The sequence below is a fragment of the Onychostoma macrolepis genome, chromosome 10 (assembly GCF_012432095.1).
Source record: "Onychostoma macrolepis isolate SWU-2019 chromosome 10, ASM1243209v1, whole genome shotgun sequence".
Lineage (NCBI taxonomy): Eukaryota > Metazoa > Chordata > Actinopteri > Cypriniformes > Cyprinidae > Onychostoma > Onychostoma macrolepis.
In genome coordinates, this window is record NC_081164.1 from 22,926,613 (window position 1) to 22,954,256 (window position 27,644).

General features: G+C 37.4%; 1 long non-coding RNA gene across 2 annotated transcripts in view; it reads left to right on the plus strand.

Moving 5' to 3' along the window:
- The first annotated feature begins 20,575 nt into the window (after positions 1-20,575).
- The window catches only part of LOC131547700 (uncharacterized), a 32,897-nt gene continuing 25,828 nt past the window's right edge, over positions 20,576-27,644 (plus strand). Inside the window, exons 1-2 of one of the 2 annotated variants that reach the window (XR_009272983.1) lie at positions 20,576-21,114; positions 25,974-26,156. This is a non-coding gene — a long non-coding RNA (uncharacterized LOC131547700). The remainder of the gene's footprint in view (positions 21,115-25,973; positions 26,157-27,644) is intronic. The other variant, XR_009272984.1, reaches the window with a different exon arrangement.

Here is a 27,644-nt window from a genome sequence, read left to right on the forward strand (position 1 = left end):
GAATTTAAAACGGGTTTCAGGGTCTTGGCAATCTTCTTATAGCCTACACCATCTTTATGTAGAGCAACAACAAGATCCTCAGAGAGTTCTTTGCCATAAGGTGCCATGTTGAACTTCCAGTGACCAGTATGAGAGATTGAGAGCGATAACACCAAATTTAACACACCTACTCCCCACTCACACCTGAGACCTTGTGACACTAACGACGAGTCACATGACACCGGGGAGAGAAAATGGCTAATTGGGCCCAATTTGGACATTTTCATTTAGGGGTGTACTCACTTTTGTGGCCAGCGGTTTAGACATTAAATGCTGTGTGTTGAGTTATTTTGAGGGGACAGTAAATTTACAGTGTTATACAAGCTGTACACTCACTACTTTACATTGTAGCAAAGTGTCATTTCTTCAGTGTTGTCACATGAAAAGATATAATAAAATATTTACAAAAATGTGAGGGGTGTACTCACTTCTGTGATGTATATGTGTATGTATGTATATATATATAGAGAGATAGAGAGAGAGAGAGAGAGAGCTGGGCAACGATTAGTCGCATCCAAAATAAAGGTTTTTGTGTACATAATATATGTGTGTGTACTGTGTATATTTATTATGTATATATAAATACACATGCATGTATGTATTTAAGAAAGACATGCTATGTTTATATATTAAAAATATTTATATATAATATAAATATGGATATAAATATATACATGTAAATATTTTCAAAATATATACTGTATGTGTGTCTTTATATATACATAATAAATATACACAGTACACACTGTATATTAGTACACTAATATATTATGTACACAACAAAATTTTATTATATATATACACACACACACATACATATATCAACATGTCAGCATTTGAAGTGGATATATCTATATATCTATATCTATATCTATATCTATCTATATCTATCTATCTATCTATCTATCTAATCTATCTAATCTATCTAATCTATCTATCTATATATATATATATATATATATATATATATATATATATATATATATATATATATATATATATATATATATATATATATATATACTGTGTATATATAAGAAAGAAATTCACAATATGACCCAGTCTACATATCTAGTCTAAATATAGATTTGCTTGCATGGTTTACTTGCATAGGTTTGCTTGCATGTGCAGTAAACAAATTTTTATTGGGTGCTGAGAGCATTTAATAAAATAAACCAATAAATAAACTGAAATCTTTGGAACAACAAACATTTCTGTATTTAGTTACTGCTTCATGTCTAATATTAAAACAATCAGGGTTGAGCACCAAAATTAGTTAAGAATCATTGATCACAAGTTACCCACTGTCTGTTCACACACACACACACACATATATATATATATATATATATATATATATATATATATATATATATATACACACTATATGCTACACAATGCTAAAATAATTTAATTTTTAAAAATATTTATATATATATGATATTTTACTATTGCTATTGGACTGCTGAGAGCATGAAACCATTAACTTCTAGATATTTAGAAACCAATAAAAAAAACAATGAATAAATTTCAATGTTTTCAACTAACAGTATTCAGCAACTGCTTGATGTCTGATATATAAAATCAGGGTCTTGAAGCAAAACCAGTTGAGAATCACTGAACACAAGTTGGTGACCCTGCTGTGCCTGTCTTTTCAGCACAGTTTATTTCGAAGGACTCGACGCGGGGCCACTTGGCATCCTATCAAGCCTAAGAGCTTAAAAGGGATCATATTGTGGCGAGGTGGTGGTCGGATCAGCATTGGATTTCCTCTCTTTCTCTTCCAATGAGAGCGCTTGTGTTTGCCGTGTATGCACTCTTGACGTAGCTGGTGTAATTAGACTATTAGCGGCGCTCGTGTTTCAGGGTCACGGCTCCATCGTCTTGTCTGCTGCTGGCTGAGGTCCAGTGAGACTGGAAGCACCTTGATGTATGTGTTGTCCCATCATTTAGCAATCCGTTTAACCGCAGACAGCGCTAAATCCACTGGCACCGACATGGTGTTGACAGCGACGACACTCAACTGTTGCGTTCTGTGATCACAAACAACGCGTCTCACCTCTCGCCACTGATGACACTTTTGTTTCCCCAGCTCAGATCTCTGGGAAGAAACAATTATGTTACTGTATGCGGCCACTGCTTTATATCAAATAAACAAAATTGGGGTTGCTGAAATATGTTTGTATTTTCAGCACAACATCTAAAACAGTGGTTCTCAACTGCTGAGTTTAAGAAAAAGAATGCTAAATGCACTTTAAAAAAAACATATAATTAAATACATACATTTTCAGAAATGTAAATTTATTCTTTGGTTTATTATTGTTTTCTAGTATTGAATGGTTTCATGTTTTCAGCAACCAATAAAAGCACGTTTACTGCATAAAACCATGCAAGTAAACATGTATTTAATGTAGACTGAGACTGAGTCATATTTCGAATAGTTTTTTGTGAATTTGCAACAAAATATTTAATTGCAAAAACTGAAGAGAATAATTTTCTAAAAGGTGTTTCTTTTTTAATTTACAATTTAAATTTATAAAATATATAATATATTGTGTATGATAATATTGCTATATAATGCTAAAATAATGCATATAAATAATGCATATTTATTTATTTTTATTATATATATATATATATATATATGTATGTATGTATGTGTATGTTTATTATTATTATTATTATATATTTTTATTTTTTTTTTTTTTTTTTTTTTTTTTATTTGCTATTCACTTCAGGAGATATTTAGAAACAAACAAAACAAAATTCCAATGTTCTTCAACAGTAAAAAAAAAAAAAAAAGTGTATTGCGTAATGGTAAAAATAATACAGTAGTATGTTTAAAAAAAGTCCTTGTTTTTATTTTATTATACATACATGTATATGTTGGTGTTGATTTGCTTTTTGTATTTTGAATTTATTCTAATTGTCAAATGGTGAGTTTAAGAAATATTTTATATCACACACATATATGTATATATATTTTTATTTATTTATTTATTAATTTATTTTTTTTGGCTGTAGCAATTTTGCTATATAATGCTAAAAATAATGCATTCTTTATTTTTCTAATTTATTTATTTATTTTTCCCCTTGATGTGTGTGTTGTCCCATCAATTGGCAATCCATTTAACCGCAGACAGCGCTAAATCCACTGGCACCGCTGTGGCGTGTTGACAGCGACGACGCTCAACTGTTGCATTCTGTGATTCCAACAACAACGCGTTTCACCTTTTGTTTCCCACCTCTCGCTCGACCGCCAGATCTCTGGGAAATAATTCAAGCGCCACAATATACCACGTTCTCGAGATTACCTCGTCTAAAATAGCTGCTTGATACCATTTAGCGCGAGATTCTCAGCGGGACGCTAATGAGCTCCAATCTGGAGTAATCCCAGACGACCAGCCGGTTTTGACAGCCAGCCCTGCGGCTCTGGGGCTCCGGGTGCGCGGCTGTCTTACGCTTCAGAACCGCACGGCCCCCGCCAGTCTGCGGCACCCAGGAAACGGCGCACAATGGAACCATCAAAAAGCTGCCAAGCCTTATGGGAGCCGAGGGAATCGGAATGATTTCTGTAGTCCCATTGGGAATCGGTTTCTCATTCTGGTGCTATTCAAATAAACGCGATACGTCATAAACAAACAAAGCGATAAAACCGGCCGAAGTTCCTTCACAGCTTCTCTGTGATTTAACAGGAGCAATCAAGCGCAGTCAATTAAGCAGAAAGGCAAACAAATTGGGTGAGAGCACATCTTATGCGATGTCCTGCGGCAACGGGGAGGTGGAGGAAGAGACAGATTTCTCTGTTAAGTAATACCGTCTCGGGGTGTAAAACTCCCCTCAGCGCTGGCTAAATTAATTCGCTCGCACTAGCGGGGGACACATCTATTATAGACGAGTAAAACGGGCATTTCGAAACAAATTAATAGGCAATCCATGCCCACGCATGCAACTCGCAGTAATTCCTCTAAAATGACTTGATTGCATTGAAACGTTCCCAAAAAGCAGGTGAGCTGGTGGCCCTGCCGCCGGTGACAGCCCCGCTAATGACCCCTCTCTCGTGGGTGAGTGGGCTGTTGTAAGAAACCGCACACCCGTTGCAGAAAAACAGCTCTAATTGGTCTATTTATAGTGGGACCTGGAGAAGCTCTCCTGAGGATAACGCGGTAAGCTGCTGGAATCCACTGAGGAATAGAGTCTGAGGACTGAAATGACAGCCTACACCGACTGCAGCACAAACAAACAAACAAACAAACGCAGTAATTGTGCTTTATCGGTAATATTATTGAGATAAATGCTACTTTGATTTATGCACAATTATGCGGCAGCCTCTCTGGAAAAAATCGACCAGCTCAATTCTCAAATTCTTATTGTGCAGTACAAATTTTTACCATTGCACCGAATTTGTTCAGCATTTTATCTTTTCAGATTTACTTTTATTTGTTTCTATTATACTTAAAGCAGTGGTTCACCAAAAAATGAAAATTAGCTGAAAAATGACACCTTGAGGTGTATGAGTTTGTTTCTTCATCAGATTTGGAGAAATGTATCATTACATCACTTGCTCACCAATGGATCCTCTGCAGTGAATGGGTGCCGTCAGAATGAGCGTCCAAACAGCTGATAATAACATCACAATAATCCACACCACTCCAGTCCATCAATTAACGTTTTCACAAAGTGAAAAGCTGCATGTTTGTAAGAAATAGTCCATCAAGACATTTTTAACCTACCTTTTGTTTCCAGCAAAAACTTGAGTCCTCTTTCCATAATATTGCTTTCTTCAGGGAAAAGGTTGTCTTGTCTGAATCAGGAGAGAAATCTGCACAGATCAAGCACTGTTTACAAATGGCTTTTGATGTGAGAAGACAACAGGGGATGTGTTATATGGATCATGGACTAATATTTTCATAGTACAAAGGAAAACTCACAATTCTGAGAAGAAAAGTTCAAATTATGATATATAAATTTGCAACTACAAGAAAAAGTCATAAATGTGAGAGAAAAAGTCGCAAGTATTTATTGCTACTTTTTGCTGCATTTTTATTACTACTTGCTATTTTTGTTGCTTCTTTCGTTTCATTGCGACTTCAAATTGGGATGACTGGAAGAGGATTTTATCTTTCTGTACATTAGGATTATAAAAACTTCAAACTTCAAGGCATTTTTAAAGTCAACTTTGAAACATTGTCTCGACAAACTTTGCTTTTCTTTGAATTTCAGTTCATTTAAATTCTTCTTCCTTACATTTTCCTTACATCTTCACGGAAACCTGGTTAAATAGCGGAATACCGGACACCGCTATTGAGCTAGCGGACGCCACACACTCGGGCGGATAGAACATTAGATGGCTCGGTAAGACCAGAGGTGGTGGATTGTGCATTTACATTAACAAAGCTTGGTGCACAAACTCTGCTGTTGTTGGGAGTCATTGTTCAGCTAACCTTGAGTTTCTCATGGTTAAATGTAGACCGTTTATCTACCGCGGAGTTCACTTCCACCATTATAACTGCAGCCTATATTCCCCGGATGCTGATGCCAAGCTTGCTATGAAAGAACTTCATGCAGCCATCAGTAAACAACAGACTGATCACCCGAAGCGGCTTTCATTGTTGCAGGTGACTTTAATCACTCAAACTTAAAGTCAGTGCTACCCAAGTTTCACCAGCATGTTTCCTGTCACACCAGAGGAAACAAAACCTTAGACCATGTTTACACAAACATGGCTGGAGCTTACGTTGCGACACCCCTCCCCACCTGGGACAGTCAGATCACCTTTCTTTGTTCCTCACCCCAAATATGCACCCCTCATCAACCGTGTGAAGCCATCAGTGAAGACCATCAAGGTGTGGCCTGCGGGGCAGATTCCACACTCCAGGAAAGGTTTCTACACACAGACTGGAGTATGTTTGCTTCTCAAGCCACCAGTGGCGCTCACACAGACATTGACTCTTACACCTCCTCTGTATTGGATCATATCAATATCACCATTGACAGTGTTACAACCCAGAAACAGATCACCACATATCCAAATCAGAAGCCTTGATGAACAAGGAAGTGCGACTCCTGTTGAAGTCACGCAACACTGCCTTCAGATCAGGAGATGCACAAGCCTACAGCACATCCAGAGCAAACCTGAAGAGGGGCATCAAAAGGCCAAGCACTGCTACAAGCTAAAGATAGAGGGACACTTTTCCAACTGTGACCCTCGACGCATGTGGCAGGGCATTCAGGCCATCAGTGACTACAAACCCACCCACTCCACCCCCGCAGCCACTGATGTCAACTTCCTGAACGAGCTAAATCACTTTTATGCTCGCTTTGAAAGAGACAACAGAGAAACTGCCACCAAGCTCAATCCCTCAGCTGACCACCCACCAATCATACTCTCCTCCACAGATGTCTGCAAGACACTGAGCCGGATCAGCGTGCACAAGGCTGCTGGACCAGACAACATCCCTGGTCGTGTTCTCAGGGCATGTGCGGAGCAGCTTGCTGGGGTTTTACAGACATCTTCAATCTGTCTCTTGCCCAAGCAGCCGTACCAACATGCTTTAAATGCACTTCCATTGTGCCAGTGCCAAAACACTCTAGTCCGAAGTGCCCTAATGACTACCGCCTGTAGCACTCACACCCATCGTCATGAAGTGCTTTGAGCGGCTGGTCCTGGAACACCTAAAAGACTCTATACCATCCACATTGGACTCACACCAGTTTGCCTACCGTAGCAATAGGAGCACAGAGGATGCAGTTTCCATGGCACTGCACTCTGTGCTCACTCACCTGGACAATAAGAACACTTATGCACGTATGCTGTTTGTTGACTTCAGCTCAGCATTCAACACTGTCATCCCAACCAAGTTAATAGCCAAACTTGGAGACCTGGGCATCAATACCTCAATGTGCAACTGGATTTTGGACTTCCTGACCAACAGACCCCAGAATGTTCGATCAGGATTCACCTGCTCCACATCCATCACACTTAACACTGGTGTACCACAGGGCTGTGTGCTAAGCCCGTTTCTCTACTCCTCTTCACCTCCGACTGCAAGCCTGTGTATGGATCTAATTCCATCGTCAAGTTTGCAGACGACACCACGGTGATTGGCCTCATCAGTAACAACGATGAGACTGCCTATAGGGAGGAGATCCAGCACCTGGCCACATGGTGCACTGAAAATAACCTGCTCCTCAACACCACCAAAACGAAGGAGCTCATCGTGGACTTCAGGAAGGAGTCAAGAGGCACACACGACACCATCCACATCAATGGAATGGCTGTTGAGCGTGTCTCCAGTTTCAAGTTCCTGGGGATCCACATCTCGGCGGACATGTTGTGGAAAACCAACACCTCCAGCCTGGTCAAGAAGGCTCACCAGCGCCTCTTCTTTCTGAGGACACTGAGGAAGAATCAGCTCTCCTCGGCTATCCTGGTGAACTTCTATCGCTGCGCAATAGAAAGCATCCTGACCAACTGTGTCACAGTATGGTATGGGAGCTGCTCTGTTGCGGAGCGCAAGGCACTGCAGCGGTGGTGAAAACTGCCCAGCGCATCACAGGGACTCCACTACCTGCCATCGAACACATCCAGAGGAAACGCTGTCTGCATCGAGCTCGCAGCATCCTTAAGGACTCCTCTCACCCAGCCCACAGACTGTTTCTCTCCTGCCCTCCGGCAGGCGTTTCAGGTGCCTCCGGACCAGGACCAGCAGATTAAAGAACAGTTTCTTCCCAGAGCTGTCTCTTTACTGAACTCTAACCCCGTTGATCCACTTCCTCATATATTATTAACTCTTCTCCCTACCTCACATCTGCCTTATTTGCACTACTGACTGAATGTAAATTTTATTACAGTAACAACTGTTTACTTTTGTATCTTGCACTACCATACCTAAATTGGACTATGCTCATTTGCACTGCCGACTGTTGTTTACATTATCAATGTTTACATTAGCATTTTGCACCGCACGCCTAATTGTAATATGCAATCACTTCCACTGCACTTTACACCTTGTCTATAGTAATAACCATCTGTATATATATTATATTGATAGTACATATCACCTGTAAATTCTGTTTATAGTAATAGCCATCTGTATATTTATTCACTATACATATTCACCTGTAAATTCTGTTTATAGTAATAACCATCTTTCTATATATATTTATACATATATTCAGTACATATCCTTGTCCTGCACTTATTCAACCATTGTATATCATGCACTTGCTGCTATTGCACTTCTGGTTAGACCTAAACTGCATTTCGTTGCCCTGTACCTGTACTTGTGTAATGACAATAAAGTTGAATCTAATCTAATCTAATCTAATTTACATTCTAATTGGAATGCTGCATCCTGTTTGCTCCCTCAGTTCAAATTCGAATACTCAAGCACCATACACACATTTGATATAATGATTTGAGTGTTCCTAAAATGATCTAGCATTAAACGACAGTTGAATCATGCGGTGTGGAGCATCATCACTCTCTGATGAAACTGCTGTTCAATAATGCTGGTATTTACAGCAGCGCTGAGACAGACAGTAAAGCAGCACAGAGAGTGTCAGGTGTCGTTCTGTGTCCAGCGCTCTGGGGCTCAGCGGCTCCATTTCATTAGCTGTTCGCCTCAAAGGAGGATAGTACATCGCCAGGTCTTTAATTTAGAGTTTAGCCAAGGGCTGTGTGTGTGTGTGTGTGTGTGTGTGTGTGTGTGTGTGTGTGGATTCCACTGCTGAAATTCTAAGACACCGAATCATCAAAATTCTTCTGAATTTGACTCGAACAGGACAACCTGACAAGCTAGTGTGCATCTTCAACTCCGCATTAAAATTAACTATGTATTTTCTGAATTCTTCTATTCTATTCTTTGATTCCTATTGTGAATGATTTATCAATGCACATTATTCTAAATATTTTCGTCTTTCCTTTTCAGCTGATGTCAACCACCTGTCATATAGAGACACTTTTCATCATCCCATCAATTCCTGGTGGGAAAAAAAAAAATCCCTTTCCTTTTTTATTAATTCAGACATTTCTTCTCAGAATTGCAAATTTACATCTTACAATTTAACAGTTTTTCGGTTGCACTTTATTTTACAGTACGTGTAACTACATGTACAGTGTACTTACGGTGTACCTACCTAAGAAAGCACCAGTAATATAAGGTAACTATACGGGGTAGGTTCAGGGTTACTACCTAGTTATTGTAATTACTATAACAAGTATGTAGTATGTACATGAGTAACAGGACTGTAAAATAAAGTGCTACCGTTTTGACTCAGAATTGCAAGTTTGTCTGAGTTTCTTTCTCTTTCTTTCTTTCCTTCCTTCCTTCCTTCCATCCTTCCTTCTGTAGCACTTTATTTTACAGTCCTGTTCCACATGCACATACTACATACATATTAAATTAATTACAATAACTGGGTAATAACTATTAACTCTGAACCTAACCTTAAACCTAACCCTACCCTATGTAGTTGCCTTATATTACAGTACTTTCTCATGCAAGTACACATACACTAATTTAAAGTGTAACCCTTGTTTTCTCACAATTTGGACCTTTTTAATCAGAATTGCTCATCTTGCAATTGTGAGTTATTAACACGCAACTGTGGGTTTAACAGCTTTTTTGTTTCTCAGAATTGCAAGTTCATATGAGAGTTCTTTCTTTCTTTACTTCTTTTCTTCCTTCCTTCCTTCTATAAATTTAGTCCTGTTTGACACTGTTCAGAAATACATCAATTCCTGATGAAAATGTCTCTTTCTTTCTTTCTTTCTTTCTTTCTTTCGTATGAACACATTAAAGTGATTTCATGTGTGGTTTTCCTCCAGGGTCTGGTCTGGTGGTCAGGTTGTCTCTGCAGTGCTGGAGGAGTCATGTGGTGTACCATGGTACAGAGGTGGTGTCAGATGGTAAAATTGTTTATGACTGATGTATTCATAACCTTAACAAAGATATTTAAATGAAATTTCAATGAATACCATAGAACAAATATCACAAATAAACCAGTTTAATTTAATTTAAAAAAAAAAAAAAATCAAGCATTTGATGTTTGTTATAGTATATCGTTTTATAAACCGGAATTATAGCCACAATTCTGAACATCCTTTGAACATACTTGCATAAACACATAAACAGGGTTGGGGAGTAACTAGTTACATGCAACGGAATTACATAATTTAATTACAAAATAAAAGTAATTGTAATTAGTTACAGTTACTAAGAAAAAATTTGTAGTTAAATTACAGTTACTTATGAAAATGTTAAGGATTACAAAGGGGGTTACATCTGATTTTTTTCACACACACTCCCACATACAGATTTAATTGATTTCTTTCAGAAATTGCAGTGTCTGCTCTAAAATATGAAACACCAATGTTTCATATGTTTATAACATGCTTATCCGATAACTCTTATATTTCCTATATGGGTTTATGTATATGCTTTTTTTTTTCCGAAGGCATTGTTAGATTCCAGTGTTTCCCGTCATAGCTATGCAAAGATTTGATTTCAAAAACAGTCTCATAGCTATTAAACTATATCTTATGATTTTAAATCTGTATTTAACCTCAGAATGATTTTAAAGTAAGTCTGAGTTTGTGGTGGCTGTGCTTCAAAGGGGACATCGGATGCTCATGTCCCACAAGTTGGTATGATTCTTTACGGTCTTCTCGAAATGGTCTCAGTGGTCGTGAAAAACAACACCCTTTTTACTTTGTCATAAACAGCTCTGTTCACAGCAACTCGTTTCGCTGCATATCTCTTTACACGCTAATGAGCTCTGCTCACCCCGCCCCTCTCTTCTGTGGAAGAGCAAAGGCGATTCGCAAATAATCATAAAAAATATAAAGTGTGAGACTTACTACTTCTGGAGGTGCAGCTGGATCATGAACAATGGGTACTGATCCATCCTTGAGTTTTAACTTTTTAACAAAACCTGCCTTGAATTGTCCTTCATTCAGAAAACAGTCTGGAGCAAAATTATTTGCGCAGCCAGACATAAACAAATTTAGTGAAAGTGAAGTGACGTGTGGCCAAGTATGGTGACCCATACTCGGAATTTGTGCTTCCTCTATTAACCCATCCAAGTGCACACACACACACACACACTCACTCTCTCACTGTGAACACACACCCGGAGCAGTGGGCAGCCATATTGCTGCGATGCCCGGGGAGCAGTTGGGGGTTCGGTGTCTTGAACAAGGGTCTCACCTCAGTCATGGTCTTGAAGGTGGAAGAGAGCGCTGGTTATTCACTCCAAAATCAAAATGGCTTGATAATTGAGACTGTTTAGGTTTTTGGGGGATTAAAAAAAGGGCTTTTTATCATTTTACATTTTTTATCATTGTAGGGTGGTTGGGTTCACACACTGCCAAGACACATTTATATGCAAATGAAGATATTTGGCATCCAATGTCTCCTTTAAAATTAAAATATTATAATCTTAATTCAAGTGATGAAGGATTTTGAAAGTGTGACAGTAATCAGTGTTCAGTAGTACTACTGTAAGGTTAACCCCGTCTGCTTTACATGTTTGAAAATGATTAACAGTTGAAAACATTAGAAATTTAGAAAAGTAATCAAAAAGTAATCAGTTACATTATTTTAATAAAGTAATTGAAAAGTTACACTACTTATTACATTCATCTGTAACCTATTACATTTCCAAAGTAACCTTCCCAACACTGAACATAAATTAAACTTAAATTTAGACTTAAAAAATGGAAAATGATCATTTTTATTTCCAAAGTAATAATTTAACATTCGAATGAGGCATGATGAGGTCATATGACAATAATTTAGCATTTTGTTTGTTTGAAATTGTATTTTCTGTTTCTAAAATATAGTAGTGTAAACTGCACTGTAAATAGTAAGCTAGAATTATAATGGTCTGTGAGTAACGTTTCATTTTAAACACAAACCAAAGATATTCACCCTACTTAATATCAAGTACAGAGCTCCAGAATGCTGCAATTAATGCACATTTATTATTTATTCATTTATTTACTTAAATTTAGCCCTGTTTGATTATGTTCAGAAAAGCATGCTACTATACTTTATGCTCTACGAAAATAGGTACAAAAATTTCACTGGGACCCTTTTAAAAGGTACTTATATGTACAGTTTAAGGATAAATCTATCTGACTATCTGGGACTATCTGAATTAATTATTTTAGTTTTTATATTTTATTACAAGTAACAACTTTATGATTTTAGTAACAATAATAACCCTACATTGCACTTTTTTTCTGAGAGTGTACTATAGTAGTAAGCTTTTCTACTATACTATTCGTGCTATTGCTGCAGTATATACTGTGCATACAGTACATACAGTATTCGCCCAAACTAATTAATATCGAATATGGAGTTCCAGACCGCTGCCATTAAAACAAATGTGTCGCACTGGTGGTGTGCTGGTCGATAGGTGTTAAGTGTTGTGTAATGGCCCTGATGAGGTCATCGTCCAAGCTCTGAAACCCCGAGAGCGACTGGTGTTTAGTGGCAGTCATAAGACGGCGTGGCTGGCGTCGAGATGAGGCTCCACTCTCAGAATAGACAGCGCTCGCTTCGCTGGGTGCTCCAGTTGGCTGCTCCGGAGGGCGGTGATGCAATGCAGCCAGATTAATCACAAACAGCCTCTCTCTCTCTCTCTCTCCCTCTCTCGCTCGCTCGCTCTCACTCCGTATCCTTGACACCGGCCCTCACTTCTTCACGACGAGTCAATCTCTCGTTTTGATTGTGCTCGGGCCGTTAGATAAAATTAACTGGGCGCTGAGCACCAGCCCCCACTCCTCGTCCCTGAAATGATCACCCTCTACTCGCGCTCGCTCTGTCCTCATGCTAGGCCAAAAATACTCGGTGTACATCATGCTCATAAATACACCCACAACACTGGTGATGCACATGCCTCAGATTTCTTCCACGGGGACTAAAGTTTCTGAAATAAACCTGACCCGTGTGGCACCGATGATCTCAGACGCGACACACCGACTGAGTCTCACAGGACATGGGAACACTGGAGAGGCGCTGGCAGTGTTTAGAAAAGTTGTTTTGCCTCATTTCTGAAAAAAATGTATTAAAATAATATTCCCCAAGTATTAAAATTCAAATCTAACTAGCCCTGCACCGTTTGTTTCAAGCCAAGTCAAGTTAATCTTATTTTACTTTACTGAAAATCTTTAATGTTTAATCACATTTAGCGGAGAAGGCCAATAATATAGTTGCAATTTGATATAAACACTCAAGCTGTTGAGATTTGCTATACAGTAAGTTATGTTTTACGTGAGTAGGTTATACTGTATATATGCAAATAAAATTGGATGTAGCTACTCATATATACTTACATTTTACACGTATATACTGTATATGCACAAATAAAATTGGAAATACTTATATATATATACAACTTTATATATAGATCTGTTCTATAATATAGATGCAATTTGCAATTATATAAACAATTAAGAAGTTCATATTTGCTATATAGTATATATTGCTTTACGTGTGTACTATATAAAGTTGGATATACACATATTCAACTTTATATATAGATCTGTGCTTTTAATAGTTTACATTTAACAATCAAGCAGCTGAAACTTGCTATATAAAATGAAGATTGTTTTATGTGAGCATACTGTGTGTGAATAAAGTTGGATATACGTATATCCAACTTTATATATAGAGCTGTGCGATAATATAGTTATATATAGTTTTGTGATGTGTCATTTTGTGATGATATAAACACTCAAGCAATTGACATTTGCTATATCAGAATCAGAATGAGCTTTATTGCCAGGTATGTTTACACATACGAGGAATTTGTTTTCGTGACAGAAGCTTCCGCAGTGCAACAGAATGACAGTGACAGGACAAAAACACAGATAATAAAAGAATAAAAAAGAACAAGTAAATAAGGAATAATAATGTACAAATTAACAATTGTATGTAGAGTGTACTGTATGTCTGTGACATATATATATATAAATGCCATAATATAGTTGACATTTTGCAACAATATAAACAATCAAGCAGTTGAGATTTGAATAATATATATTATTTTACATGAGTTTCCTGTATGCACGTGAGTAAAGTTGGACATACTTATAGTCATGGCCAAAAATATCGGCACCCTTGGTAAATATGATCAAAGAAGGCTGTGAAGATTAATCTACATTGTTACTCCTTTTGATCTTTTATTAAAAATAATTCACAAAAATCTAACCTTTCATTGGATAATAAGATTTTAAAATGGGGGGAAATATCATTGTGAAAATTTTTTTTCTCTAATACACACTGGCCTCAATTAACGGCTCCCTTTTATTCAGTACTTTTTGAAACCTCCATTTGTCAGTTTAACAGCTCTAAATGTTCTCCTATAATGTCTGATGAGGTTAGAGACACCTGACGAGATCAGAGACCATTCCTTCATCCAGAATCACTCCAGACCCTTTAGATTCACAGCTCCATGTTGGTGCTTCTTCCCTTCAGTTCACTCATTTTCTATAGGGTTCAGGTCAGAGGACTGGAATGGCCAGCAGAAGTTTGGTTTTGTGCTCAGTGACCCATTTTTGTGTTGTTTTTGAGGTTTGTGTTTGGATTATTGTACGGTTGGAAGATCCAAACATGGCCCATTATAAGATTTCTAACGGAGTCAGTCACTTATTTTTTTTTTTTTATCTGTTGGTATTTGATAGAATCCATGATGCCATGTTTATGTTGCCTGATTATTTAAAATCTACTGCAAATTATAATTATTTTAAAAAAAGCCACAAAATCTTGGTTGATACATCAACAAACTTGTAGTCATGTTTAGTGTATTAGTATTATAAATTTGTGTACTACTTGTTGTTTATTCTTGTAATTGTAATTTATAAAAGCCCTCCTAGGGACAAGTGTTGCGAATTAGCTTTGGCTATAAGCACTATGGTACATGCATGGGATGACTGTTGTTTCAGTTTCATCTGTCCCTAACAAATAAAACATAAATAAATGTGTCTAAACAAGATGTCCAGGACCTCCAGCAGAAATATAGGCCCACAACATCAAAAATACAGCAGTATATTTCATTGTACACATGGGGTACTTTTTATCCCTGTGTTCACCAAACCCATCTTGAGTGTTTGCTGCTAAAAAGCTAATTTTTTAGTTTCATCTGCCCATAGAAGCCAGTCCCATTTGAAGTTCCAGTCGTGTCTGATAACTGAATATGCTGGAGTTTGTTTTTGGATGAGCGAGGAGAATTTTTCTTGAAACCCTCCCAAACAACATGTGGTGATGTAGGTGCTGTTTGACAATTTTTTTTAAAGGTTTTCTGACCCTGAGACTCAACTATTTTCTGCAATTCTCCAGCTGTGGTCCCTGAGTCTTTAGCCACATTGTAAAAAGTGATGAGTTGACTTAATTTAAAAAAATTGAGGAAACCCGTTGCCTTAAAATTAAGTAAATAATAATTTTTTTTTAAGAAAGTTAAGTGAACTTGACAATTCACTTAACGTATTTTTTTAAATTATCATTTACTTAAAAATTTTAAGGCAACGGGTTTCTTAAATTTTTTTAAGTTAAGTCAACTTATCACTTTTTACAGTGCACTCAAAGTCTCCTTCTCACCATGCATTAGGACGATATAGACACACGTCCTCTTCCAGGCAGTTTCGTAACATTTTATGTTGATTGGAAATTCTTAATTATTGCGCTGATGGTGGAAATGGGAATTTTCACTGCTCGAGCTCTTTTCTTAAAGCCACTTCACTAATTTGTGAAGCTCAATTATCTTTTGCTGCACATTAGAAATATATTCTTTGGTTTTTCTCATTGTGATGGATGATTAAGGGAATTTGGGCTTTGTTTTCCCTCCTATTTATATTTCTGTGAAACAGGAAGCCATGGCTGGATAATTTCATGTTCATAATCACCCTGGAGTGCTCAAAATTGTGAATATGAATGGGAATATACTTCAGAGATATTTTACTCATAAGAATTTCTAGGGGTGCCAATAAATGTTTCCGTGTATTTGAGAAAAACATTTATTTCATAATGATATTTCCCCCCATTTTAAATTGTTATTATCCAATGAAAGATTATATTTTTGTTAATTTTTTTAATAAAAGATCAAAAGGATTAACAATGCAGATTAATTTTCACAGCCTTCTTTGATCATATTTACTAAGGGTGCCGATATTTTTGGCCATGACTGTATATACTTATGTATCCAACTTTACTTATAGAGCTGCATTTGCATTGATAATCACAATCAAGTAGTTGAGATTTGCTATATATATTTACATGGTTTTATGCAAGTTTACTGTATGTATGTGAATAAAGTTGGATATATAATTATATTCTTATAAATACTTGTATATCCAACTGAGCTGTGCGCTAATATAGTTACATTTTACGACAATGAAAACAATCAAGCAGTTGAGATTTGCTATAGAGCATTGGTCTCAAACTCAATTCCTGGAGGGCCACAGCTCTGCACAGTTTAGCTCCAACCCTAATCAAACACACCTGATCCAGCTAATCAAGGTCTTCAGGATCACTAGAAACTTCCAAGCAGGTGTGATTTGGAGCTGGTTGGAGCTAAACTCTGCAGAGCTGTGGCCCTCCAGGAATTGAGTTCGAGACCACTGCTATAGAGTATATATCGCTTTATGTGACCATACTTAAATATCGATATGGGTGATAATATAGCTACATTTTATGACAATATAAACAATGAAGAAGCCAATATTTGCTTTATAGTATATATTGCTTTTTGAGTTTACTGTACGTATTCAAATAGATTTGGATATACTTAAATATCTAACTTTATAAATAGTGCTGTGGGAAAAATAAAGATTATACTGTATTTTGCAATGGTGAACAATCAAGCTGAGATTTGTTACACTATATATTTCTTTACTTGAGCTTACTTTGCATGTTATATAAAGTTGGATATACTCATAGAGCTGTGCAATAATACAGTTACATTTTGTAATATAAACAATCAGGCAGTTGAGGTGATCATGTCAGCAAATTTTGCAGCCTCACAGTCTATAGTTCTTGTAACTGGTTTGTATACACGTTGCTTTAGGTCATATTACTGTAAAACAGCTAAAGCCCTTTTGGTTGGCAGATTTCGTAATACAGAAAAAAAATTGAAGTTTTATTGTGTGGTTTATGCATTTATGGGTTATTAAACACAAAGCGTCCAGCATCAGTTTATTCCAAATGCGTGAACAAACTACTACCTCATGTGTTGGTTCATGCCTCGTGAAAACAGTTCCCGACCATTTGTATATTTGTTTATTTTGTTTATTAATGCGAGACAGTCGTAAAACGTCACCACAGTGCTGTCCAAATGTGTGTGTGTGTGTGTGTGTATGTGTGTGTGTCTGCTCGCTCTAAGCCTTTTGTGTATATTTCTCCAGCATTAGCTCATGTCTGGATTTTCACTCAGGCGCTGTGGAGGACACACTCCCTATTGATTGATGCATTGGTGGGGGCCTCAGGGCAGCGTTGGAATTAGTTTTATTTTACATCCAAAAACCTCCTGCTTGTTATTTGCATATATTGCAGCAGGCAGACAACTGTTAAATGCCATAACCCAAATTCAGTGCTCGAAGAAATTAATAATTTTATTCAGCAAGGACACATTAAACTGATCAAAAGTGATAGTAAAGTCACTTACAAAAGATTTCTATTTCAAATAAATGCTGTTCTTTGAGCTTCTGTTTATCAGTATCACGTTTTCCAACAAAAATACGATGCAGCACAACTGATTTCAACATTGATAATAATAATAAATGTTTCTTGAGCAGCAAATCAGCATATATAATTTCTGAAGGATCGTGTGACTCTGAAGACTGTAATGATGCTGAAAATTCAGCTTTGATCACAGGAATAAATTACATTTTAAAATAAATTCAAATAGAAAACACTTATTTTAAATCGTAATAACATTTCACATTTTTACGGTTTTTATTGTATTTTTCTCAGATGTTGCTCCTAAAATTCTTCATCTAAAATTCATTGTCAAATTTTACAATTTTTAAGCAGCCTTAAAACCGGATAAATTACTATGGAAGTAAAATTGTTTTCAGATAGCTAATATTGTTTAAATTGCTTATTTTTCTTACCCCACTAGTAGACAGTTTCTTGTTTTAAGCATAAACCTTCCTAAATTTGGTTACATTTATGCTTAAAACAAGATAAAACAATTTGCCAGTGAGGTAAGAGAAATAAACTTAAAGGTATTTTGATTTGTGTTTTCCTGCAGGATGGGGTCTTGCAGACGGTGGTCTGGAGTGTGTTGCGTTCAGGTCGTCTCTGACTGAAAGAAGAGCCTGTCTCTCTCTCAGACACACACTGGCCGGTGCAGTATGTTTTCATTGCAGTTAGACAATCTGTTTATGTTAGCCGTCTGAGAGAGTAACATGAAGATGATGGGCAGCCCAGAGGCGTGTATGTGTATGTGTATGTGTGTGTGTGTGTGTGTGTGTGTGTTTGGGAGGCAGCAGAGTCTAGATGTTGCATCTTGATGGTAGCATGCAAGTCACAAGCTCAAAGACTTACATCACATTTTGTGATTCACTTCTTTTATATGCAAAGGTGGATCATCAGAATGAGTGAAGTGAACACTGAACGGATAAACCACAGCAAACGGTGTACTTGTGTTGGCAGCGGGGGTCCCATCTCACTGTCCGCTTTGAGAAAACACTTGCTGATATATTGCATGATGTCATCAGTCAAAGCACAAATCTTGTCCATCACTGGCGACAGCAAACTCAACGACAGATGCTTTAGCATTCAGTTGACACTCGATGACAGTGGTTCTTAACTGGTTTGCTTCGGGACTGGTATCTCAAAAACTGTATGCATATATTAATATAATAATGTATTTTTTTAAAATGATATTAATTTTAACATTTAATATTAAAATGGATATTGTACTAATATTTAATATTATATGAATTTTTACATAAATTTTAGTATTAATATTACTAAAACTATCCATTTTAATAATACTTTACTTTAGTATTATATTAATTTTACCATTAATTTATTGTTAATATTAATACAATACCAATTTTAATAATACTTTAATTTTTAATTTAATATACTTTAATTTCAACTTTTGTATTAATATTAATGATTAATATTACACTTTTTAAATTAATTGAATTTTAGTATTAATATTAATACAACATCAATTTAAAAACAGTTTAATATAATAAGAATAATAATTTTAAGTGAACATTTTAAGTGAACTCTCATTAATCTGGTCTGTAGGCCTATTTTCTTTTACTTGTGCAGTTTTGTTCATGTCCACGTTGCTGGTATGGTAGAGTTTGTTTGATGCACAACGTTAAGTTAATTGGCTTTATATATATATAATAAAATGTATAAAAAATAAAAATATATAAAATGCATAATATAGAATATTAAAAATATTATATCATTTATAATATGATTAGTTGCATTCAGCATCGTTTTTCCCTGCAACCCACCAGTTGACAACCACAGCACCTTAAAAAGATGGTGACAGTCGCTGTGTTAAGAAGCGCCTGCATAAGATTAGCGATGATGTTTTACATTAGTGCTGCTATTGCGAGGGACAAACCTATAGATGGACATCCAGTGGAAGCAGAGACCGTGCACAGAGAGGTATTTTTGGAGCCCACCATGTTTGACATTGAGGATATTTGAGACGTTGGGGTACAGGGGAAGAGGGGGCGGCATTCCTGCCCCCGTCCGTATATATTACACCCCCAACGCGCACACACCGACAACGGCAAAACAGATGAGAGAAATTTAATACCCGGCCTGAAGGGCAGTAGTGTGTGGAGCCTTTCATTTGCGCTCACCTGAGTCAACAGCGGCGCTCATTACGTTACTCAAAGTAATTGGCGTATATAGACTGATTTCTGAACGCGAGAAAAACGAGGAGAAACCCTTCGGATGCAACCCCCGGTAAAAACGTGAGCTCCCGCGGCAATTACCCCGTCTTTGTTTGTCTATTAAAAATCCCTCCCTAATGAGACGAGCTCCTTAAACCCTTGATGGTTTTCATTAGGCGACTGTAAATCTCGCGTTAAAACGTAACGGGTCGGGAAGATACTCATCAGCGGCTAATGAATTTATGACGGGGAACCTGGCTATTAAAGGGAGTTGAGCTTTAATTTCATTAAATTGGGCCTCGCTAGGTAAAGCAGCAGGCGCCGGGCCCTCAGGATCAGCTAATGGCCGTGTTGCAGTTAAATAGTGACTCGGGTGGCAGCGCCTCATTGGCCATTGTGTGTTTAACGCGCCGTTAAAGTGGCAGTAATTGACAACAGCTGGAAGCCTGCTTGAGGCAGGGTCTGGCGTGGGTTCCTCCATAAGATCGCTGTTCTCTCCCTGTGGACCAATTGCGCGCGGAGACGCACAAGTTTACGAGTCTGTCTGTCTGCATGCGTGTGCGCGGCCGGATCCTCTCTCTGTCTCTCCGCGCCTGTGGAGGAACATGTGGCATTCATGTACTGGAGAGAGAGGGGTGCAAATAAATAACCCTTAATTGCTCGCAAACCTTTCGATTCGGTCGTAAACCGGTTTCGAAATCGTGCTAACGCGCAGCAGATTTCCATTCACGGGAAGTGACATCAGCGCAGTCAGGTGTCGCGATGCGTTCGCGTCTCTCGCCGTGCGTTCCCTCCGGGGGAGCCGCGGAGGGTCGGAGCGTGTCACGCATGCGTGCGGGATCCGAGCCGCGGTGCAGAACGCTCGCGTTGTTCATGAAAGAATGAAGTACGTTCGCTATGACTGCTTAGCAACCGTTCCCGGCGGCCCGCGTCCCTAGAGAGCCTGGCGTGCTGGTTGAGACACATTCATTAACCAAGAGGGAATCTTAGGACGGATTAAATATTCATGTTGTTTACAGGAACAAAAGCTGCCATTAATGAATAAAGGCAGCGCGGAGCGTTGTCTGTCTCACTGTACGCAGCCCAATCATGAGGGTTGAGCAAACATATTTACATACCTGCTAAATTCAGCCCAGAATTGCGATGGCAGCGTTGTCTTCCTGTGCGCTTCCAAGACGCCAGTAAACGCGTTTCAGGTGATTATAATTTGTTTGAACAACTATAAGGGGAGATATTTCAGTCGTAGCTTGAATTTGCATAATGCATCACACACATTAGCAGCGCAGAGTGCACTGCAAACATCCTAGGCTTGCTTTCCAGTTAAAATATCTCAAACGTCTTGAATTTGAGTGCTTTGTCAGATTTGTAAACTTGTTTTTTAATAATAAACATGTTAAAATCCGCTAGTGCATGTGAATATAGGTCTTAATATCTTGCCAAGTAATTGATCTTGTTTCAAGATTCTAACTGGAAAATTCAAAATATGAATATCAGTTAACAATAGGGCTTTTTTTGCACTGTGTTGTGCATTATGCACGTTAGCAAGTTAAATTCAATGATGCATATAAATGATACAAAGATATTTATACAAATAAATGATACAGAGTTTCTTGTTTTGAGGATTTCAAAATCTAAAAATACAAGCAAACAAAAACAGCTAATTAGGTTAACTTATTAAATAACTTCATGATAATCCAAAGGAAAAGGCTGATTAAATTGATTAAAAAAAAAAATGTGTCTCTTCATAACCAGTTGAAAGTTTCAATTCAGTGGCATGGTAGCTTTAGTACCATGCATGCATTTTCTTCATATTTTTGTCTTGTTTTCCAGTACAAATATCTAAATATTCTTAAATCAAGATGCATTCACCTGAGAATCAAAATGACTTAAGATATTAAGTCTTGTTGTCTTAAAAATGCATTAAAAAGTGCATTTTTGCTGTCAATGGGGTAAGAAAAATAAACTTGTTTATTAAATTTATTTTTGTTACTTTGTTTTAAGCATAAACTCAAACTTAAATTTGATTTTGGGAGGGAAATTATGTGTCAATCTCAGGTGTCTAAAACTCTGCTTTATATAACTATTTAATGAACCTCTAATGTATATTAAGCCTCAAATATGTTCGATTAGCTGTGATTGTATCACATTTTCACTTTTGTCGTTCATAGACAATTCTTGTTGCTAGGAAATTTGTAAAAGTAACTATAAAACCAAGTCATGTCACAGGCTATAGCTGTAAAATATATTCATAGCTGTATAATAGCATTATGGAAAAATATGATAAATTGTGCATGGGAAAATGCAACTAGGGACATTTAATTTTGTGTAGGTAATAAGTTTGTGTAGGTTAAATTCACCATTTTTAACCATTGAAACTAGTTAATGACTCATTGTCTATTAGCACTGCATTATAGCAGATTCCTAGTCGTGTACGAAGGAAATGTTTCTTTAAATCCGCACAGGGGTCTGGATTTCACTTGCGAATCGTGGGTGCAAAAAGATGCATTGTGGGTGATCGATTTGGAGGGAACTGTGCATTTGATACGCGACGACAAAACGCTTGTACTTGCTTGTAGCGTGTATACCGCCTGCAAAATCCCAAACCCACGTAAACAGACACACACAGAGGCGGTATACAGAATCTTTACTCCTTTCTTCTCGTATCTTTCCCCATCAACACCTTTGTTTGACAGTCTGCATGCAAATGGGCCAGGTAATGAGAAAGACAGAGAGAGAGAGTTTGCTTAAAAGCAGCAGCCCAAACCTCTTTGTTCCCCCACCTGCATCTGTTGAAGCGTGGCTAGGAGAAGCTGTGCTGTCATGTGAGTGACAGATATTGAGGATAATTGTCTTCTTTCTTTGGCTGCCTGTGTTGCTCCACTGCAGTTGTGAGCGTGCAGCTGAGTTAAGCAGCAGTCAGCCAGAGGAGAGACAGAGACAGAGAAATCGTAGGCGGTGGGGAAGGAGCACTTTTAGGGGAAAACTCTCTGCTGTGATTGTCTGTGCTCTCCTCTGGACACCCAAAAGTAACACGGTATTGCTGAGGATTTGTACCATGTATTTTGAGCGCCGGTACTGCTAATGCCTTGGTATTCCTTCAAGATGTGCTAAAAGTGCAATATGTGCTCTGATACCATCACCAAAAAAAAATCTAATTGAGCATTTATGTCTTATCTTCCAGTGAAAATTCAGAGAATATATTTTTAAATTAAGCATTTTTGTCTTTTGTGTTTTTTCACCCCCCCCATTTGTTTTAAGTATAAACAAATAAAAAAACAAGTGAAAAAGGATCTATGAAAACAAGTTTTAATATTGTAAGCATCGCTTTTTCTCAATTACATGCATCTTGTTTTAGGGATCTTTAAATATTTTTATTTGAAAAGAAGTTTTAAAAAAGATTCATTAAAATCCAATTAAAACACCTACTCGGAGGAAGATTTTATTGTTCAGAGGTTGCTCGTTCATCGCTCAAAAGGCTTAATGGAGATCTCATTTGTTACATTTAAATATTCATTTTGTCAGAATTCTTAGAAGTAAAAATAACTTAGAAAGTTATTCAAATTAAGATTATAAAACGATAAGATTATAAAACTAAGACTCATTAAAAATGAATTAAACACCTACTCAGAGGGAGATTTTATTGATCAGAGTTCTCACTTGTTGCATTTAAGCAGAATTCAGTCTCAGATGTTTTTCCTACAGTTATACGAGATAAATTAAACTAAATAGAATTGAAAAAAATATTTACGCTGTGAAATTACTAATAGCAGCGCAAATAATTGTGATCTTTAGATAATTAAATGAGAAATGTTTATTTTGAAGTCTTATCATTGAAGACTTGGCAAATCTGAGACCATTTGAGATATTGTTGAGATCTCTTCTGAAACTCGTGAGATTACTGGGGTCTTTTCTCAAAGAAAAAGAATCTTGTTTGGATTTTCTCTATATTTATTCTCATTGCTGTCTAGAAGAAACAATTGAGATAGAAAAGAGACCTCATTTTGCTCTCATTTCCATTATTTTTAGATTAAAATTAAAGGGTTAGTTCACCCACAAATGAAAATTAGCCCGTAATTTAGGCGTCCTAGGTGTATGACTTTCCTCTTTCAGACGAATCCAATTGGATTTATATTAAAAACTGTCCTTGCTCTTCCGAGCTTTATAATGGCACTGGGTAGGTGTTTTTTATTTTTTTCAACAGTCCAAAATAAGTAAAATAAAGCACACTTCCGCTAACTGTCGTAAGACGTAGGCATACACTGTTGCCAGTAAGTTACTGTAATTAAGATTTACAGTAGCAAACTGTATTTGATTTATCAGTATACTACTGTAATTCATTCATTCATTCATTATGTTGTGTCCTCTGGATTCATCCTCACAAAGAATCTTTAGGCAACAGAAACATAATGGGGAAAACAAGACAAGCAGCCAAAAAATACATAGCCCTCTGCAAAACCCAGGTGCTGCTCAAAAACGTGGCCACCATCTCTGCTCACCATCCACTTTGACAGAAATGTCTTCTCTGAAAAACAAGTAGAAGAAATAACACGCTTTTAAAAGGCAAACCTCATATAGAATACACAAATCTCTCAAAACCATAGTTGTTCTCTTACCATGAATTATCAGTCTCAGGGTGGCTGGCCTGCTCATGTCTTTCTTGATGCTTCATTGCAGTTGCCTTTTAAATCACAAATACAAAAAATGCAGTAAATCTTAAATTCCATTAAAAATTATAACAAACTAATTCTAAAACTAGAAAGGCAGCTAGCCATAAAACTTGTTTAACCGAGCTAACATACAATTTTATTTTCTCAATAGGCTACTGGCCAACATTAACTACTAACACCTGAACTAAATTTCACATTAGTTAACCTAATGTTAATATAAGATAAGCGTTGCTCGTTAAAAAAAATTTAATTCGGTAACTTAATTCAATAAGCTGACAAAAGTCGTTTGTAACGACAGTGCAGTTTACCATGGTAAAGTTCTGTAACCGCCATGTTGACGAGTAAATGTTACTAATGTTAGGTAAACTGGTGTGCAAAAATCTGACACAAACACACAGTCAAGCGTACATATATTTTTACCTTGCTTGCTGGTCTTATTCTCTCGTAAGGTGCATCGACACACAGTGTAGATGTTCTCCGGAACTCTTCCACGGCGCACTGCCCCGCTGCTTCCGTGTCTTCCTCGGACGCGAGTGGCGCGGCGAGGCGCGACTCGATAAAAAAGCACTATAGAACCCATTATATATATATATTATCTACAGTGGATGCGGACAGTAAACTGATGCCCCGGTATATTTCTGACGTGCAGATGTACTCCATCGCTCGCGCTGTTTCTGACACGAAGTACAAACGGATTTTCCAATCATTAGAAGCGATGTAACACGTCCAGTAGTCAGTCCCAAGCTGTTGCGGCGTTGTAGACACGGTGCAGGGCAAATTGTGTCAATCCAAATGTAAGAAATGAGGAAAATAAAACGACCTCAGTATAATGGCGCCAAAGAGACCGTTACAGTAGTATACAGCAATTTAAAAAAATACAGTAAGTCTCTGTATGTGGGGTCTGACGTCACAGAAAATTTCCATGATGCAAAGGGTATTACAGTTATTTACTGTAAAGGGAATTTGCAGTATTACACTGGGTGATATACAGTAAATAACTGTGGGAATTACAGAAATGTCTAACAGTGTAGCGTACGCGCCGGTGATTCGTGATGAACACGGAAACGCAGAGGAGAGAGCAAAACAAAACACCAGTCACGAATTAAAAGCACAAAACAAGTTTTTTTTTTAATGAAAAATGTCAGAGGATTTCGACTGGTTTTCCTTTGCTTAAAGTAATGAAACTTTGCTTACTTTGCTCCTGTAAACAAACTCACGAGACTAGCATATCTCACTGGAGCTTACGCTACGTTGACGTCCTACGTCATCCGCTGGAATGGCTTGCATAATGGCTTGCATGTACGATAGTCAGCAGAAGTGAGAGAAAAGTGTTTATAACGTTTTAAATATGGATATTTTTCTAATAAAAATGCATCGCTTTGCTACAGGAGGCCTTTATTCACCCCCCGGAGCCATGTGAGGCACATTTTATTATGGATGGATGCGCTTTATTTGACTACTTTTGGACTGTTGAAAATAAAACACCCACCCAGTGCCATTATAAAGCTTGGAAGAGCAAGGCCAATTTTTAATATAACTCCAATTGGATTCGTCTGAAAGAAGAAAGTCAGGTAGGTAGGATGCCTTGAGGGTGAGTAAAGCACAGGCTAATTTTCATTTTTGGGTGAACTAACCCTTTAACATTGTCTCAGAGGTTTCTCCTAAAAGTCTCAGTGAGAAACAAAAATAAACAATTATTAGAGTTTTAGAGTTAAAATTAATACGGATAGCAGCTAAAAGCTTTCGATTCTCTGACAATTAAATGAGAAATGCTTGAGTTCATATTGAGATCTTTTGATTACAGACTTGGCAAATCTGAGCACCATTTGAGACATTTTAGAGATCTCTTCAGAGGCACATGTGAGGAAAATCTTAAACGGTGTTCTCTATTTGCTCTCCAGTTAATCTCATTGCTGTCTAGGAGAAATAACTGAGTTATTAAAAAGATCTCATTTTGCTCAGATTTCTGTTCTTAAATACTGTGATCATGTGTTTTCCCTGTAAGGAGTCTGTTTCCATTCTTGATTGTGTTTTCAGTGTCATTCCATTTTCTTTGTGTTTGAGTACATATTAAAATCTTTTGATTACAAATTTCAGCACCGTTTGAGACACTGTTGAGATCTCAGATCTTGAGAAAACTCTTAAAAATTAGCCTGCTTTTTACTCACCCTCGAAGCATCCTAGGTGTATGTGACTTTCTTCTTTCAGACAAATCCAATCGGAGTTATATTAAAAATTGTCCTGGCCCCTCCAAGCCTTTTAATGGGGGTAAGCGGGTGTTTGTTGTCTACAGTTCAGAAGATGTGAAATAAAGCGCGCGCATCCGTAATAAAACATGCCTCACACGGCTCCTGTAGCGAATCCATGCATTTTTCTATGATAAATATCCAAATTTCAAACGTAATAAACACTTTTTTCTCACTTCCGCTGACTGTGGTATGCGGAAGTCGTTCCGGTGGATGACGTAGGCATCGTGCGCGCGCCTCTGCTAGCTTTGTTTCCTTTGCTCCTGCATTTCTCAAAGGAAAACCAGTCTCCTATTTGCTTATTTCGAAATCCTCTGACATTTTTCTTTACAAATCCTCGTTTTGTACTTCTAATTCATGACCGGCGTTTTGTTTTGTTCTCTCTCCACGTTCGTCACGAATCACGCAACACTAACATCCTACGTCATCCGCTGGAACGGCTTCTGCGCATGACAGTTAGATATAGGCCTAGTGAGAGAAAAGTATTTATTATGTTTGAAATATGGATATTTATCTTACAAAAATGCATGGATTCGCTACAGGAGGCCTTTATTCATCCCCCGGAGCCGTGTGAGGGGCGTTTAATACGGATGCGTGCACTTTATTTCACATCTTCTGAACTGTTGACATCAAACACCCACTTAGCCCCATTGAAAGGCTTGGAGGGGCCAGGACAATTTAATATAACTCCAATTGGATTCGTCTGAAAGAAGAAAGTCACATACACCTAGGATTCTTCGAGGGTGAGTCAAACACACACTGTAAAAAATGACCATGATTTTAAAGGTAAAAAACTGTTAAATAGTTAACGGT